Raw genomic sequence first — 19147 nt, forward strand, 5'->3', positions numbered from 1 at the left:
TTAAAAACAGGACTAAAAGTTTCAGTAGGAAAAGTTTTTGCAACTGCTTGGCATGGGCGTTGATCAGCAGCCTTTGATAGTAAGTACAACTGTGCCAGAACCTAGTGGGTGATTGCTAAGTGTTAGAGCTGCTGATTTAAAAAAAAAAAAAGATTTTATTTATTTATTTGACAGACAAGTAGGAAGACAGGCAGGCAGAAAGAGAGAGAGAGAGAGAGGAGGAAGCAGGCTTCCTGCTGAGCAGAGAGCCCGATGGGGGGCTTGATCCCAGGATCCCGGGATCATGACCTGAGCTGAAGGCAGAGGTTTTAATCCACTGAGTCACCTAGGTGTCCCAGAGCTTCTGATTTTTAAAAACAGGTTTTATTTATTTTTTTATTTTACAGAGAGAGAGAGAGAGAGAGAGAGAGAGAACAAGCGGGGGAACGGCAGAGGGAGAGGGAGAAGCAGATTCCCTGCTGAGCAGGGAGCCCAATGTGGGGCTTGATCCCAGGATCCTGGGATCATGACCGGAATTGAAGGCAGACACTTAACAGACTGAGCCACCCAGGCATCCCTAGAGCTGCTGATTGGTTAAACGAATGAAATGCTTTCTAAGTATCTTTAGCTTGGAGGTTAAGGAATAGAGAGAGTTTGGGGAGAGATGTCCTGGCACAGGCTTCATCATCCTATGGTGGAAAGGAACTCCTTACAGGCCCCAAGCTCCTCTGGATGGTCAATGAGACTTTTTTTCAGAACCTCTTACCTGGACAGTGTTGGAAATCCGGTGGGCTGCTCTGCACAGAAGCCATACTGCATGCCATTTTTGGGGGAGTGAGGATGGGGGACACCAAAGGACACAGCTCTGGATTTTCACAGTAATCAGAAGGTGGGAGGATGTGGTTATGAGATAAGACTTGTCTAATATCAGGTGAAACAAGATTTTTAAAAACTTACATTCTAAGAATATACAATGGTGAAAAGACAGTCTCTTTCCATAAGTGGTGTTGGGAATACTGGACAGCTACATGCAAAAGAATGAAACTGGGCCACTTTCCAAAACCATACACAAAAATAAACTCAAAATGGATAGGACCCCAACTTGAGACTCCTCATAAAACTCCTAGAAGGAAACATAGGCAGTAATCTCTTTGATATCTGCTTTAGCAATATTTTTCTAGGTATATCTCCTAAGACAAAGACAACAAAAGCCAAAATAAACTATTGAGATTATACCAAAATAAAAAGCTTTTGCACAGTGAAGAAAACCAACAAAACAACAAAGAAAATCAACAAAGCAAAAAGGCAACCTACTGTATAGAAAAAGATATTTGCAAATTATACATCTGATAAGGGGTTAATATCCAAAGCATATAAAGTACTTTTACAACTGAACACCAAAAAAGCCAATAATCTGAACACCAAAAAAGCCAATAATCTGATAAAAAATGGACAGAGGACCAGAACAGACATATCTCCAAGGGAGACATCCAGGTGGCCAACAGACCCATGAAAAGAAGATGGCTCAACATCACTTATCATCAGGGAAATGCAAATCAAAACCACAACGAGGAGGGCCAGACTGGCTCGTTTGGAAGAACATGTGACTCTTCCTCTCAAGGTCTTGAGTTCGAGCCCCATGTTGGGTGTAGAGATTACTTAAATAAATAAAACACGAAACAAAACAAAAGCAAAAACAGACCCATAAACACAGGGAAGGGATTGTTCCCAGAGCAGGGAGGGGGAAGGGTTAATGGGTGAAGGGGAGTTGGAGGTACAGCCTTCCAGGTATAAGTCATGAGGATGAAAGGTACAGCAGGGGCAGTAGAGTCACGATAGCATAAAAACATGCTGTGTTCACCACTCTGTGGTACCCCTGAACTAATGTCACATTGTGTGCCAACTATATTTCCATTAAAAACAATAATCTGAAAAAAACCAAAACCCAATAATCTGCATGCTGGGTTTAGCTCCACAGACTGTCATCTCCCTTCTTCAAACTCATCTGCATGGCTCACTCCTTCGTTCAGATCGCTCATCAAATTCTCCTCCTCACAGAAGCCTTTCTGATCACCTTATGGAAAACAGGCACCTCCATCCCTCTGCGGCCATGAATTGCTATATCTTCTTGAGGTGCCCACTGCTCCCTGATGTCAGGATATATGTGTGTTTACTTGTATACAGCCTCTGCCCTCTTGGAAAGTAACAAGAGGGCAGGACCTGAGCTGTCAGCTTGCTGCTGGGTCCATGGAGCTTGGCTCATTGTAGGTGCTCAAGGAATGTTTAGTGAACCAACAGACGTTATAGAGGCATGGACTCTGGAATCAGACAGACCTGGGCATGAATCCCGGCTCTGCCTTGTCCCTTTTGTGTATCCTGGGTCCGTGAGCCCCAGTGACCTCCTCTAACAAGTGAGGGTATGGGTCTCTCTGCACCATTGGGGTGTTGAGAGAGCTCTGTGAACTCAAGCTTGTCACATACTTGGCAGAGCCCCTGACGGTATAAAAACCTGGTATCTGAGAACTGTTCTTAATGTCCTTCCTGGACCTCCCAAAGCCCAGGTAAAGGTGCACAGGTATCTTCTTCCTAGGTGGGGCGCTGATGGAAGGAAGTGGGGGGAGAATCCCAAACAAGAGGTTGGGGTGGTTTGCAGCAGTGTCAGCTTACATCTGGGTTGTGCCCCGGTCCTGACCCTTCCCTGAGTTTGTGGCAGGGCAGGGCAGGGGCAACAATGGAGCAAAATGCAACCTCCTGTTCTACCAAGGGTCAATCCAGCTCTGAGAGCCCACTGCCATCCCAGGAGAGGTTAAGAAGGGGTTTGCATCTTTGCATTCTAGAACCTGAGAATCCCAAGCCCTCTCTATTAACATGAGTATCTGGATTCCTGCAGAAAAAGAGGAAATTGCTCCTACTTCCCCCAAATCCTTCATTTGACTATTTCCTATCCATCTGCATGGTGGAATGCTTGGTGGTACCCTCTCCCCCTCCTCTGTTCCTGGGCACAAGGAGTTCCCTGCAGAAAAGAACCGTCACATCCATCCAGAGCCTTCTGCATTCCAACCCTGGGGACTCACAGACACTGCCCTTCATTATCCCTTCAGCATCCCTCTGGCAAGCAAAGGGTAAAAGGCAGTGGGAACGTGGCTTCCTTATTCAGTCCTGGACCTGGAGAATTGACCTGGGGTTTGAAGCAGAGATGGGGGAGCTGAGGAAGTAAAGACAGACTTAGGGAACTGCGGATTTGAGTGGAGCAGAAGGGGGTGAACCCTCTGTCCTCCCGAAAGCACATCAATGCAGACGAGAACACAGCACTAACCAGTTCCCCTAGAAAGAGCAATTAGGGGAGAAAAAGCCAAGGAGAAGCATGTGGAAGAAGGTTACGGGCAGAATCAAACCACCACAGATATTGCAGGGGATAGCTAACACGGGGGAAACACTTGAAGGACTTCGAGGAGGGGCCTGGCTTTATAAGGAGAAGACACCGAGAAGCTGCAAGCCCCAGAATTCTGGAGACGAGCTGGCTGGGAACAAGGGGCAAGAGTCAGAGAGGCACAGCTGGAAGGCACCGGGAGGGGAGTTCTCACATGGCATGGGGTGCGGGGGGCAGGTGAACACGTACACCCAGGGGTGGAAATCTCAGAGGAGAGAGTTACAGAGAGTCAGAGCAGGTCAGGAGGACTGTCCTATTGTCTGCTGGGCTGTTGGTGGCTGTCAACCAGCTGGGATGGGGCACCTGCTCTCAGCCCCCAGCCCCCCCCAGCCCAAATCTCTTGCTGGTGCCTGGGGGTGGTCGGTATTTGAGTGTAGGGGACGGTACATATTAAAGGGCATTGAATGCCAGGCTGAGGAGCTTGGGCTTTGTTTCCTAAGTCCTGGAACACGGTTGCTGAGTGATGAGTCCCACTGCACACAGTGGTTCACTCGGTTTACTAAAGAGGAGCTTAAGGATCTCCTAGGTGAGGGCTGAGGCAGAGGCCCTCAGACTGTCCGTGATCAGAGGAGGAAGGAGATGAGCTTACCAGGTAAGAACTGAGTGGTACCACTGGGACTCACTCCTCCTGAACTGGTCTCCATGATAGATTACAGTGTCACTTTCCACCTGTATTACTGTACATCCTGCCTCTAATCTGTCCTCGCCTTCTCTGTGGAGCCAGAGCGAGCTTTCTCAGTATCACCAGGTCTTTAGTTCATTCATTAACTGAATCAACAAATATTAATTGAACACCAACAAGCTTAGGCACTGAAGATAGAGCAAAGAATAAAGCAGATGAACACGCCCTACTCTCACGGAGTTAGCATTTTGGTTGGGTTACCTCCCGCGCACTGCTGTCTTTCTCTAGGGTCGATGGCTAGAGCTGGGGTTGTTGGCTTGGACTTGGCACTGCGAAATTGAACTAGCTATACTCTCACCGACAGTATATAAAGAAAGATCCCTGTGTTGTCATTCAATCCTCGATCCCGTGAATTACAACATTTTGCTAATCCAATGAGTATGAAATTCTATCTCGCTTTCATTTACTTTTCTCTAATTAGCTGGATGCTGAGTTGAGCGTGTGTTGGCCATTCAGTTTCCTGCACTGAGGACGGTCTCTGATTTTTTTTTTTAATTGGTTTATAAGAGTTTGTTTAGTCTGATCCCTAATTCTTGGTTGCAAGGCCCCAGCCCCTTTGGAGGTCTCAGCCCCTGGCTGTGTTAGGCCCTCCTGGGATGATCTTACTTTATGATTAACCTCAAGATCAATGGATTTGGTACTCTAATTACATCTGGAAAATCCCTTTTGTCATATAATGTAACATAGTCATGGGAGTGACATTCTATCCTATTCACACGTCCCACCCACACTCAAGGGAAGGAGATTATATGAAGGTGTTGGTCCAGAATTTTTAGAATTCTGCTTACCATACTTATTCCAAGAAGTTAAACCATTTTTTTCTTCTTAAAGGGGTAGCGTTTGATTTCACAGATTCTCTCTACAGTTCTTGTTGTTTCAATGCTTCATTCATTGCTATTATTATGTTTATTATTTCTTTCCCTTTCCCTTTTAGAACACATTGTTCTGGGGGCGTCTGGGTGGCTCAGTGGGTTTAGCCTCTGCCTTCGGCTCAGGTCTTGATCTCAGGGTCCTGGGATGGAGCCCTGCTCAGCGGGGAGCCTGCTTCCTCCTCTCTCTCTGCCTGCCTTTCTGCCTACTTGTGAACTCTGCAAAGTCATGAACTGGAGAGAAAGGAAACTGAAGGGCATAAAGAGGAGGGGTAAAAAACAGGACCAAAAGTTTCAGTAGGAAAAGTTTTTGCAACTGCTTGGCATGGGCACTGATGAGCAGCCTTTGATAGTAAGTACAACTGTGCCAGAACCTAGTGGGTGATTGTCAGTATTAGAGCTGTTGATTTTTTAAAAAATATTTTATTTATTTATTTGACAGACAAGTAGGCAGAGAGAGAAGGGTGGGAAGCAGGATCCCTTCTGAGCAGAGAGCCCGATTCAGGGCTCGATCCCAGGACCCTGGGATCATGACCTGAGCTGAGGCAGAGGCTTTAACCCACTGAGCCACCCAGGCACCCCTGAACTTCTCTTTATTGTTGATGATTTCTTTCTCTCTCTCATTCTCTTTCTTTCTGCATTGTGAATGGCTGTATTGTCTATGATATTATTTCCTCAACATTTATCAACATTTATGTCTTGGCCTGGTTTGTGGCTAATATTTATAAAACCTCATGTGGGATTGAAAGGAATGAGGATTCACAAATGAAGAGGAGTTTAGGGATCCTCAGTTGTTAATTCGATCAACATAATCATCTTTTTCAAATATTCTATATCTTTATTAATTTTTAATCTGTTTGACTTATCAAACTTACTGCTGGGGTAAGTTAAAATCTTGTAATTTAGAGCTATATTGTCACGTGTCAGGATTTGTGTATTTTCTTGGTGACTTGTTCCCTTTATCACAATGTTCCTGTTTTTCCTAATAATTTTGTTAAAATAAAAAACAAACAGAGACCAGCCTTGAAAACACCCTGACCAGACAAAACCAATGCAGTTATTAAAAACTAAGCATCATGTAGCTTATTTTGGAAGAGTAACTTGACCTGGGTCATTTCTTGCTTATGCTTCTAGAAATGATGTGCAAAACTTGACCTGTTTCCTGAGGTTGATATAAGGTAAGAAAATCTTTATGGGCATCTGGGTGGTTCGGTCAGTTGAGCATCTGACTTCAGCTCAGTATCCTGGGATCGAGCCCTACATTGGGCTCCCTGCTCGGGGAGTCAGGGTGGGAGATGTGGTTTCTGCTTTTCTCTCCCCCTCTGTCCCTCCCCCAACTTGTGCTCTTTCTCACTCAAATAAATAAATAAAATATTTTTTAAAAAAGATTTTATTTACTAATTTGACAGTGATCACAAGTAGGCACAGAGGCAGGCAGAGATAGAAGAAGGGAAGCAGGCTCCCCACTGAACAGAGAGCCCAACTTGGGGCTTGATCCGGGCCCTGAGATCATGACCTGAGCCGAAGGCAGAGGCTTAACCCACTGAGCCCCCCAGGTGCCCCTAAATAAGTAAAATCTTAAAAAAAGAGAAAATTTTCAGTCATCTAAGAAATCTCCAATATTATAACCAATCACCATGAAGAATAAACAGTCACTGCTTTCTTACTATATAAGCTGGTTTATAGAAGCAATAACACCCCTGAGCCTCATTCTATGTTCTGGCTTGGATGCTCTTGGTTTGCAAACTCTTTATGGTGTGTGCACAATAAATTTCTACTAACTGCTACTTAAACAATTCATTGGTTTTACTTCTTTTATCTCTGCACTTCTGACATTTCCTTTTGCCATAATGTCAACTTTAGACTGTGGAAGCATAGCCTCGTTTCTTTCTTTCAGGGGATGTTAAGCTGGTCTGTCTTTTCCCATTCTTTTTTTTTTTTTTTTTTAAAGATTTTTATTTATTTATTTGACAGAGAGAAATCACAAGTAGACGGAGAGGCAGGCAGAGAGAGAGGAAGGGAAGCAGGCTCCCTGCTGAGCAGAGAGCCCGATGTGGGACTCGATCCCAGGACGCTGAGATCATGACCTGAGCCGAAGGCAGCAGCTTAACCCACTGAGCCACCCAGGCGCCCCTTATTTTTTTATTTTTTAAAAGACACTAGCTTTTATTTATTTTAAAGATTTTATTTATTTATTTATTTAGAATGTAAGCAGGGGGAGGGGCAGAAGGAGAGAGATACTCTCAAGTTTACTCCCTGCTGAGCACGGAGCCTGCCCTGGGGTTCAACCTCAGGATCCTGAGATCACGACCTGATCTCAAATCAAGTGTCAGATGCTTAACCAACTGAGCCTCCCAGGCACCACTTTTACTCTTTCTATAAAGAGGTTCGTGCAGAATGTATCTTATACCTGATTTCTTTGGCTCAGTATTATCCCAGGACAGTGTGGTGAATGAGAGTGTGGGCTCTAGAGCCAGGCTGCCTTGGGGGAGTTATTGAATTTTTCTGTGCCTCTGTTTACTCATCTGTACAATGAAAATAGCAGCAGCTAACTTGGGGTTGTTGTAAGGATTCAATCAACTGAAAATTTAAAAGAAGTTAGAACAGTGCTTACCATGTAGGGAACACTGAGCACATGCTTAAGGATTACTGGAGCCATTGACGGTTTCCAAGCTCTTGGCCATCTGGTTACACTTTGGTTTTTATGGAAGACTTTCAAAGGAGGGAACGATGGCCATCATCATACCAAGATTACACAGGGATTTATGGCAAAGCCTAGGAAAGAGCCCTACAATTTCCACCTTCCCTGACTCTTCCCTCCCCTAAACCCCAGAGATGCCTGGGATTTCAGTGGAGAGCTAAGCTGGGTTTAGCTGCTATGTGGGGAGTGGCCCTTCCAAAGTGTGCAGCAGGGATGGGCTGGGTTCAGACAAGAAAGGTCTGGAAAGTTGGTGGATGGAGGTCATTGCTCTGGTACTATTTGTAATCACACCCATGTTCTCTGTTAGCTTTGGGATTTAGGGGATTAAACTTCGTTCCTTCTTCTCTGTTGTCTCTCCCTATGTGTGGCAGTCAGCCAGCCTCAAACCCTTCTGCAAGAGCTCTGCATTAGCAAACCAAGCTGGTTCCAAGCATCCCCTTCCTCACAAGCGGTGAGTAGGAAGGATTTCTGATGACTGTTGGAAAGAAATCTCGTTTTCTTAAAAGAGACTTGCTACCAAGGAGAAGCTATGGGTGTCCTCTGTAAAGATGAATGAAGAAGAATCTTGGAATCTAGAATTTTGGGTGTCTCTGATGCTAAGATTTGGGGAGTCCGATTCTCAGGTGCTTATTCTAGTACTAAAATTTGTTTCTAAGTGTCAAAGGAAGTCTCATCTTGAAGAATTACAAAATGATGACAGTTCATGAGTGGAAGTGCATTGATGTCCACCACCTATTTTGAAATGTATCAAAAACCAGATGAATCGGAGGAAAGATCAGAGAATGTACAGACGGATAGGTGGAGTAATAAAGCAAGTGGAATAATGCTGACTATAGCATCTAGGTAGTGGTTCACTGTATGATTCTTTCAACCTTTCTGTATATCTCCAAACTACCATAAGAAAATGTTAGGAGAATACGATGCCATTCACTTCTGTCTCTCAGTGGAGACAGCTGATTCCCTTGGAAGAGTTGAGATTTCTCTCTCTCTCTCTCTCTCTCTCTCTTTTTAAGATTTTGTTTATTTATCAGAGAGAGAGAGAGACAGAGAATGTACAGCAGGGGGCCGGCAGGCAGAGAGAGAAGGAGACTCCCTACTGAGCAAGGAGACAGATGTGGGACTCAATCCCGGGACCCTGGGAGGACCTGAGCTGAAGGTAAACACTTAACTGACTGAACTATCCAGGTGTCCCTCATCAACTGAGATTTTCAAGGGGTAGTTGAGTCGGCACTCAAGACTGCTGGAAGGATATAGCTGCTTGACAAAATCTTTCCCCCCAAAGATCCGGGATTTGGGCTTCTGTTACAAGTGGCAGAAATCTAACTCAAACTAGTTTAAACAAAAATGGGCATCTATTTTGGGGAGCTATGGGGCAAGCCAAGAAGAGGCAGATAGGCTGGATTCAGGCTTTATGTGATGTCTCGAAGGACTCTGATTTTCTTAATCTCTTTGCACTCCTTGGTCTCCCTGTCCATCTGTCTATCTATCAAATTACTTTTATTAAGTAGGCTCCACACCCAGCAGGGAGCCCAGTGTGGGGCTTGAACTCATCACCCAGGTACCCTTCCTCTCTCTGACTTTACTGTCTGACAGGCATTATCCCAGTGATGGGAGGAGAGCTACTGGAAGTCTGAGGCTTACTTTGTGGATTGCTCTATTTTTGAAATGACTTCTTCCCTCCCACTGGTTCTTCCCTTAGGAGATTATACATTCCTGTCCCCACTGGCACGCTTGGTCATGTAACTCGCTTTGGCCATGCCTCCTGTTGGCCCTCTTTTTTTTTTTTTAATGTTTTATTTATTTATTTGACAGGCAGAGATCACACGTAGGCAGAGAGGCAGACAGAGGGAGAGGGGGAAGCAGGATCCCTGCTGAGCAGAGAGCCCAACTCGGGACTCGATTCCAGGATCTTGAGATCATGACCTGAGCTGAAGGCAGAGGCTTTAACCCACTGAGCCACCCAGGCACCCCTCTTTTGACCCTCTTTGCTCCTACAGGTCTTGTTGGGCTCCAGCAACCGCCCCCTCCCTTTGTACCTGCAAGGATGAAAGGTCAGCCTCGCTGAAGCTAGTTTACAGGTATTCTATCACGCTGGGTTGGCTCTCCCTCAGTTTTGGAAATAGTCCTTTCATTAAACTCGAAATGATCCCATTTGTGTGTGACTCACCTTTCCTGCTGGGGTCCCAACACAGCTCTCCATTGCATGGTTGCTCCATAGTTTGTGTGGTCCGTCATCAGGCCACAGTTATTTCCAATCTTTCACTGTGACCCAAAGCGGCAACACATAAACTTGCCTATAGGTCATTTTGCACACATTTATCCTATTTGTAGGATAAATATTAGATGAGGAATTGCTGAGTCAGATAATGCATATTTATAATTTTGGATGATACTGTTAAATCATGCTGAATGGTTGAACCAATCCACGGCTCCATTAGCAGAGGATGAGAATGAGGGTTGCTTTTTAGACTAAATTCCTAATCCGTAATGTTTGGATGCCTGTCTTGGAGGCTATTAAGGATTCTCCAGATAAGGATACCAAACTTCTAGTTAATAATAGGCAGGTATCTGGAATAATAAATTGAATAAAAAATTGAATAAAGGGTGTGTGTGAATGTATTTGTTTCCCATCTTGGAATCTCTGATCACAGTAGTTAAGAGAAATTATTTTTTTTTAAGATTTTATTTATTTGACAGAGATCACAAGCAGGCAGAGAGGAAGGCAGAGAGAGAGGGGGAAGCAGGCTACACGCTGAGTGGAGAGCCCAATTTGGGAATCGATCCCAGGACCCTGAGATCATGAGCTGAGCCAAAGGCAGAGGCTTAACCCACTGAGCCACTCAGGTGCCCGAAGAGAAATTACTGAAAGTTCGTCTTAGAACGTTTTTATGTTTAAGGGACTATGATTCTGTGTACAGTGATTATAGTTTTTCAAGTCTCTGGTACTGAGATCGTGGTTCCCAGGTCTCATGGATCTTTGTGCTGTACCTCGAAGATTGTGTGAGTCACAGGTTTCCCAGCTTCTTCCCAAGAGACGGTGCACGTGGATGGTTATAGTCTGAAGAGGCATTGTTATTAGTGTGCTTGTTATGAAACAAGACACCATGCATCTGGAGTTTCCTCGTTACCCGCCCATCCCTCCCCCATGGAAAGCATCTGAAAATGGAACCTAAGCTGTTCACACAAATCTGAAAATGTTTGGAACTGGATAACTAGGGTGTATTATGAAACACATGGGCTCTGGAGGTTAGGTTACATCATACTTGACTTTTCTTTTGCCTGTGTGTAGAATGAGAAAGGGCAAGAAAGCATCAGAAAGATCTGATTCAAGTCTGGGTATGGTTACTTTTTAGCTGTGTCATCGTGGCTATGTCGTTCAATGCCTTCAGACTCCATTTCCTCACCAGCGAAATGAGAATAATAGTTATTAGGAATCAAGGGCTCTAAAGTCATCAATTTCCTGTCCCACCATCATATATTTTGCTATCCCAACTAGGTCTCCCCAGTATGGCACTCCTGTGATCTCAGAAACATCCCACCCAAATTTGGTAAAATTCAACCCTTCCTCCCTGCATGGAAACCTTGCCACAATTTCCTCCCAGCCCTCATATATATATTTCTTTCTACCATGACCAGATTTCATGGTGCTTTTTCTCTCAACGAGGACCTTAGCTGGTTTAGGTCATTTACGGGTGATGGGACCCAAAACTTTGTATCTGGATTATCTAAATCTTCAATAGCTTGATTGGTTTTGCAGTTGTTATAATTTTCTGCTAACACTCCATCATCAGGTCTTCAGTCTCTGCTAGGGGTCACTAGCAAGTGAGCAATTGTTTCTCCAGGGAATAAATCTGCTTATTCCTCCTGGTGGATAATCTTTATGGATTATCTCTGGTCCAAGAAAGAACCCAGTCTAGAGAGACAGTACAGGGCAGTGATAAAGAGTCTTGGCTTTGCATCTAGACGGCTTTGGTTCAAATACACAATTCACTATTTACTTGTTCTGCAAGTTTAAGCAAATCATTTCACTTGCTGAAGTCTTATCTTTTCTCTTTATAAAATGAACGTGAACTCATGGTGTGCTGGAATGGGCCAGTACCAGCTCATGGGAGCCACTGTGCCTCTCTTCACAATTCCACTGGCTGGTGACTTGATATTGAGTTGATAGCTTGAAATCAGCTAGAAGTCAGAACATCCCGCCCCACCCCACCTGCGGAAAGCCCGCTGATACTGTCCCTTCCTTCCGAACTTGTTGTAAAGATGAACTGTGGGACACCATGCAAGAAAAATGGTTATCATGTCTGCTGACATGCTCAATAAACGTTAACCCTTATCTTTAGTATTATATGGGTAAGACAAAACAGTCACACAACAATTGGGGATTATTATTATCTGATTGCTATTTTTTAGCACATGTATAGATGATATTTGAGTCTCAGGTCAAAGGGCTCTGGAGGAAGGAACCTGGGATGCTGAGACATGTTTGACCCAACAGATAACTGGTGTTGAGCCTGAATCCCTGAGATAGTGCAATGTACAAGGGCAAGGAGCCTGAAGCCAGACTGCCCTGTGTGACTCAAGCCCTTTTTTGCTTCATGTTATTATTTTCTTAATGTTTTCAAGATTTTCTTTTTTTTAAGATTTTATTTATTTAAGGCAGAGAGAGAGAGTGCATGGGCAGGAATTAGGGGAAGAGGGGAAGAAGCAGGCTCCCCGCTGAGCAGAGAGGCCAATGCGAGACTCGATCTCAGGATCCTGGGATCATGACCTGAGCTGAAGGCAGATGCTCAAGCTGACTGAGACACCCAGATGCCTCCTGCTTCAAGTTATTCATGTTATTGTACAATGAAGGTAATCACCACATCTCCGTTTTGACATCATAAGGATTAAACACACTGAAAAGGCAGCTCTTGATGGGAGGCACTCAGTATGTGTTAATTGCTCTTAACCATGTAGTCATGGGCAGTTTTCCAAGCCCTTAACCATCTGGTTTCCATTTTGACCTAAAAGCGAGACATCTGAGTGAGGAGGCAGAGGTTCATCCCCATTTCACAGAAGGGGAAACAGTGGCCAACTGTGGCAGTTAGGAGAGTATAGGGTGTGGTGACCAGTCCTGGGCTAGAAGCCAGCACTTCTTCCTCCCCCACCTTGAGGTAGCTCTGAACCTTCCAGCTAATGTCGTGAATTGAGATTTTCACTAAAAGGGGAGTCACCGTTCAACTTTCTGGAGCTGGGCACGGTGACAGTTAGGTCAAAGATGAGCAGGGGGCATAGCTGTCTCTGAGATGATTCAGCCCAGCACCTCTGCTGAAATCTGGTCACAACTGCTTTCTCTGTTAGCTCTGATATTATAGGATTTATTGTTCCTCCCTCTTCCCATCCATCCTCTCCTGCCTGCCAACTAATCAGCCAATCACATGTCCTTCTCTTGGAATAAGCCCCGGCGTTTACAGAATCAGGCTGAAGATAGCCACCTCCTTCATCATAAGAAGTGGTGGGAAGGATTTTTGATGGGCGTTGTGAAGAAATACCAACTTCTTCAGAGAGAGATCTGCCATTCTAGGGGAACTTCTGATGGTGTCTCTAGATATGAGTGATGCTAAGGTTTAAAGAGCTGGTGATTTGCAGGTTCTTACTCCATAGCTCTGGTTCTGTGTATCAAGTCGTGGCTCGTTAGGGAGGAAAAGTTGTTTGTATCTAGGTGTCTTCGTGGTCATACCTGTTCATGTTAGAACAGATTTCAGTTGGAGTTGAATTATCCCTCATCTCTGGGAGAGGTGTAGGACAGGGATAAACAAAAACCTCCCCAGAAGCCCTGGGTCCGGACTCTTTGGCTGCAAGTGGTAGAGACTCCCTTCAGACCAACCTTAGCAAAAATGGTGATTTGTTAACTCACCCCGAGTCTGGATTCAGGTGCTCTGAGAGATGAGTTTTCTGGACGCTCCCATGACTGAATCTTTTGAATCTACTGATCTATGTATGACTTCGTTCTCTTTTAGGGCTTCCCCAAGAACTTGTAGGATGGTCTTATACAGTCTTGGGCCTACCTTGTCTTTGTCAGATTATATTCCTTCCCTACTGGCTCTTACCCAATGGGCAAATTCTATTTCTCGCCCTTCTACTTCAGGTTTGCCCACTTAACTTGCTTTGGGGAGTAAATTGTGAGTGAAAATGAGTTGGTAAGCGTAAATGTTAAGGATCATCTCATTGCTTTGCTACTTTTCTTCCCTCACATGGTACTGGCCTGTCCGGGGTAGATGCTCCCTCTTCAGTTGGTCCAGCGAACAAAGAGGACATGAAGGAAATCTATAGCTAATTAGCACCAAGCATGACTTTGTGTGAGTGCTGTACCCTTGTTGAATTATCGGTGTTGTCTAACTTAGTCTAAGCTGACTAAATATGTTGTATTTATGGTTCTAGTTTTTAGAGAAGGGGCAACTCTTTTCCCAGAAGCTCAAGCAAAAGTTTCAGGAAGAAATCCGAGTGGTCAGGTGACCATCTCTTAGGAAATCTTGGTGGTGGCAGGGAGTGGAAGACTGTGATTAGTCACACCTGCACCATGATCCCACCCCCCTGTTCTCCAACCCTGACCACACAGGAACTTGAGCAAGTTTCCAGTGCAATTGGATAGGCATAGTTCTCAAAGGAAGGGATGTTGATAAGGGATAAAAATGTGTCTCTGCAGATCTCTTCTTCGGTGGAGAGCTGGTCTGTGGGTTAGGATGAGATAAATTTGCCCAGGGATCAAGGGATCTGCAAGGACGTTCTAACCTTTCCCCTTTTGAAGCTCATTTTCTTTCTTTCTATCTTTTTAGAAAAGGTTTTATTCATTTGTCAGAGAGAGAGAGAGCGCAAGTGCACACAAGCAGGGGGAGAAGCAGGCTCCCTGCTGAGCAAGACTGACACAGCGCTCCATCCCAGGACCCCAGGATCATGACTTGAGCCAAAGACAGATGCTTAACCGACTGAGCCATCCACGTGTCCTGAAGCTCATTTTTCTTAGAACCCCTCTTATAGATCAGGATGTGTCTGGTTTAAGTCTGATGCCATAAAAAGACTCCAAGGACCCCAGCGGGACTCTTTAAGGGCAGGAGGACCTGTAGTAGGTCACCTTGCATCCATGTTGATGGAAAAAGAACTGGTCCAGGCAGAGTGCCAGACAGAAGCAGAAGAGCCTTCATCTTCACTCATCAGGACTTTGGAACCACCTCTGAACATGTGACACGAAGCAGAAGAGCCATAACCCTAGAAGCTCATTTTTGGGATTGTATATTTATGTTGCCTGTCAAGAGAGAAGGCCTAACAACGTAGTTAAGGGCATAGCTCTGAGATCAAGCTGTCTGGGCTCAAATCCCAGGTCTGCCTCTTGCTCTCTATTCTCTCTTGGGCAAATGACTCGGGTTAGCTGGGAGGTTGTTTAATTATCTGTAAGAGGGATATAATAGTTGTATCTGCTTCAAAGGATTGTTGAGAGGATTAAGTGAGTCACTGAATGTGAAGCCCTTCAAACAGAACCTAAAGACGATCAGAACCCTATGACCATTGCTTGTGACTATGTGAACTCCACTAAGGGGCCCCCCTACTGTCCCCCCAACCAACCCAGGTTTTCTTGGGCTGCTGGCCCAATCATTTCTCCTTCCTTCATTTGGAAAGATACAAAACCTCTGCCCAGGTTTGTTAACTTACTCTGAACAAGTAATACACTCACTTGCTTCCAAATGCAAAAGCTGTAAATTGATAGTGAAATTGGCTTGTGCCAGCCTATCCTCCTACCTTTAACTCCCCTCAGCCAAAGGAAATGACTTTAAATTCTTAAAAAAATTTTTAAAAGATTTTATTTGTTTATTTGACAGATAGAGATCTCAAGTAGGCAGAGAGGCAGGCAGAGAAAGAGGAGGAAGCAGGCTTCCTGCCAAGCAGAGAGCTTGATGTGGGGCTCCATCCCAGGACCCTGGGATCATGACGTTAACTGAAGGCAGAGGCTTTACCCCACTGAACCACCTAGGCGCCCCAAATTTTTATTGATTTATTTGAAGTAGGTTCTGGGCCCAACTTACCATCCTGAGATCAGAGTTGCACACTCTACTGATGGAGCCAGCCACGTGCTCCCTAAGGAAGCTACTTTATTATTATTATTATTATTTTACTTCTTAAAAATATTTTATTTATTTGACAGAGAGAGAAAAAGAGACCACTAGCAGGAGGAGCAGTAGAGGGAAGGGAAAAGCAGGCTCCCCACTGATCATGGAGCCTGATGCGGGGCTCGGACGCAGAGATCATGACCTGAGCTGAAAGCAGCTGCTGAACGACTGAGCCACCCAGGTGGCACAGGAAGCTACTTTAAGCAAACTATCATTTTTGTATATATCCTGCTATTTCCTTTTCAATTTTTTACCTTTTTTTTCTTTGATAATTATAAATTCCATGTAGTAATGGGCACGGATATTGAATGAATGGGCTTGAAGAATTTCTACATTTGTATCTGATACTTTGGAAGACTCTTCTGTGTCCCATCTAGTCATTTTTACCCCGAAGCAATGACTGTCCTGACCTTTACAAATTTGTGTTGCCCAGTTTTGAAATTCACATATATGGAATCACAGCATGGGAATGTTTTCTTTTAGTGCTTGGGTTTTTTCACATCGGTGATAATTATTCAATAGCTATTATTTACTAACCCACTCTATAGCCACTGGGCATTTGGGTTGTCTCCAGTGTTCCGCTGTTTTGACCAATGCTGTTGTGAACATTCTAGTACTTAGGTTTTTGTGGGACATGTGCACTCAACACTCCTAGAATACACCCCGGTGCTGCTGCCTCATTCATTAATAATGTGTTTCGTTTTAGTAAACTGCCAGTTTCCTAAGGGATTGTTTGAATGTACATTCCCAACAGCAAGGTATGAAAGGTCTTTAAAAAAAAAAAAAAAGGATTGTATTTATTTATTTGAGAGAGAGATAGCGAGAGAGAGAAAGAGCATGAGCAGGGGCGGGGGGAGAGGGGGCAGCAGACACTGGGTGAGCAAGGAGCCAGACACAGGGCTCGACCCCGATCTGAAGGCAGATCTGAAGGCAGACCATGACCTGATCTGAAGGCAGACTGCCTAACCTAATGAGTCACCCAGGCGCCCTCCTTTTTAAAAGATTTCTTTTTAAAGATTTTATTTATTTATTTGACAGAGAGAGATTACAAGTAGGCAGAGAGGCAGGCAGAGAGAGAGAGGAGGAAGCAGGCTCCCTGCTGAGCAGAGAGCCCGATGCGGGACTCGATCCCAGGACCCTGAGATCATGACCTGAGCCAAAGGCAGCGGCTTAACCCACTGAGCCACCCAGGCACCCCTTTTTAAAAGATTTTATTTTGAGTTGATAGCTGTTATTTTTAAGATTTTCAACCACTAAGAGTCAGAGAGTCCCCAGAGCACTTCTAGAGTATGACTCTCCAAACTCTCATAAAACCCTTTCTTTTGGAGTCTCTCTCCTCGTCCTTGTCTTCTGGCAAATGTTCTCCCTCTCTTTCCACTAAGACCTGCCCTGCTCCTGCAAGAAGGCACACTGGTGGGCATGTGCTGTCCCAACAACCAGACAGAAAGAAGCTTGACTTTCTTCTGCTCCTTGGCCTGCCCCTCCTGCCGCTCACCCTGGTCCTTGCTGTCACGTGAAACCTAAACCCAAACACTTCACTCTGGCCAAAACCCTTGTTCTACTCTCTGCTTCACTGAGGTGACACTGCTTGGGTCTTTGGTTTAATATTCCAAAGAATGCAAACATAACAGAAGGTCAAACATCCCTCCCATGAAGAGAACTGTTTTATTTTTATTTCCTTTATACAATCGGAATCTTCTGTTTTAGGCCTACAAGAACCACAGGATTATCAGGAACAGTTTTCTGATGTCTCATAAAGAGAAGGGAGGACTTGGCCACCCAGCATGGTGGTTAAGAGCATGAAATCTAGAGTCAACAACACGAGGCCATGCCCAGGTCCCACCCTGCTCAGCTGTGGAGCCCAAAACAACTCACTCCCTGCTCCTTGGGCCTTGCTTCACTCGTCTGCAACTGGGGACGGTCAACCCGACCTCACTGGCTTGCTGTGAGGATTTTAGCAAGATCATGCCTGTAAAAACTTCACACAGTAACATCATGAGCTCACTGAATGCTACCATTGTCAGCAGGGCTAGCGTTTAAATTTGAACCAAGAAGGCTTACCTAAGATTCTCACCTGGGAAGGATTTGGAATTAGTTACAGGTGGTTGGTTTCTCAACTCTGGGAATGTACTAAATGCCATGAGCTGTTTGCATTAAAAATGGTAATTTTAAAATAAGTATTCCTTGATTTTTTTTTTTTTTAAATTTACGTACTTATTGCTTTAAGCTCCACACTCAACATGGAGCTTGAACTCACAACCCCAAGATCAGGAGTTGCATGCTCTCCTGACGGAGCCAGCCAGCTGCCCCTTCACATCAACTAAAAAACAAAACAAAACAAACATTCTCATTTGGGAGAGGTCATAGATTTCCGCCACACTTGCGGGCATGCGCCAGGTTTGTGGAGAGTTTCGGGTCAGGCGAGGAGGTGGAGGCCAGCAAGCTGATTGATGAGGTTGGCACAGGGAGCAGGGGCCTGGCCTGTGAGGCTCTCTCTGCCCTGCCCTCCGCTCCTCCCCCACCTGTGAACTCCTCCTGCAAGACCCAGCTCCAACAACACTGACTCTAGGAAGCCCTTCCAGCCCTCAGCCCCAAGTACTAGTACTACGACACATAATTACTAATGAGCACTCGTGAGGTCCTTGAGGACTTTAGTTGATCTGGGTCTGCTGTCCCACTGGTCAGAGAAATCCCTAGAAGCAGGGACTGTGCCCAGTTCCCAAAGTGTCCAAAATGGAACTCATTATCTCCTTCCTCAAACCTGCTTCTGATCTGTGTCCCCAACCGATAAATGACACCGCCATCTACCCCACACTGGGACCCTCCCTCACCTTACCCCACACAGCTAGCACATAACCAGGTAAGAACTGGTTCTTCCTTCTGTCCCTTTCTCCAACCCATGCCTCCTCTCTCTGCTCATGGTCCCGTCCTCTGTCCCCTGGAGCCTATGAAAGCCACTTCCGTGGCTCTGGACCTGTAGTCTCCTCTTCTCCATAAATCTCAACAAGCTCTCCGAAACATAAATCAGCCCGGCTTGTTCCCCTGCCTAAGACCCTCTGGGGCTCCCCATCATCCTAGGACAGAGTCCACACTCCCCGCCCAGTCGCACAAGGTCCAGCAGGTCTGACTCCTGCTGATGGCTTCAGCCTCATCAGTGCACATGGCCCAGATCCTTTCACCCTAAGGATACCTGACCATGCTCCCCTGTCTTGGCACTCAGATTCCTCTGCCCAGAATTTCCCCTCCCCACTGTCCCCATCCTGCCTTGGAAAAACCCCTACGTGGCCCTCTAGTGGCTCAGTGTGAACTGACAAGCCTGAAGCAGGGGCTCTTTCTGGGCCCCTA

At 45.2% G+C, this 19147-nt stretch overlaps 1 long non-coding RNA gene across 2 annotated transcripts in view; it reads left to right on the forward strand.

Annotated features, from left to right (window-relative positions):
- LOC131817836 (uncharacterized) overlaps positions 1 to 17979 on the forward strand; it is a 23005-nt gene extending 5026 nt beyond the window's left edge. The window contains exons 2-4 of one of the 2 annotated variants that reach the window (XR_009348595.1): positions 6095 to 6138; positions 8033 to 8112; positions 9659 to 17979. This is a non-coding gene — a long non-coding RNA (uncharacterized LOC131817836). The remainder of the gene's footprint in view (positions 1 to 6094; positions 6139 to 8032; positions 8113 to 9658) is intronic. The other variant, XR_009348596.1, reaches the window with a different exon arrangement.
- The last annotated feature ends 1168 nt before the right edge of the window (positions 17980 to 19147 follow it).

Source organism: Mustela lutreola, chromosome 16 (genome assembly GCF_030435805.1).
Source record: "Mustela lutreola isolate mMusLut2 chromosome 16, mMusLut2.pri, whole genome shotgun sequence".
NCBI classification, from domain to species: domain Eukaryota; kingdom Metazoa; phylum Chordata; class Mammalia; order Carnivora; family Mustelidae; genus Mustela; species Mustela lutreola.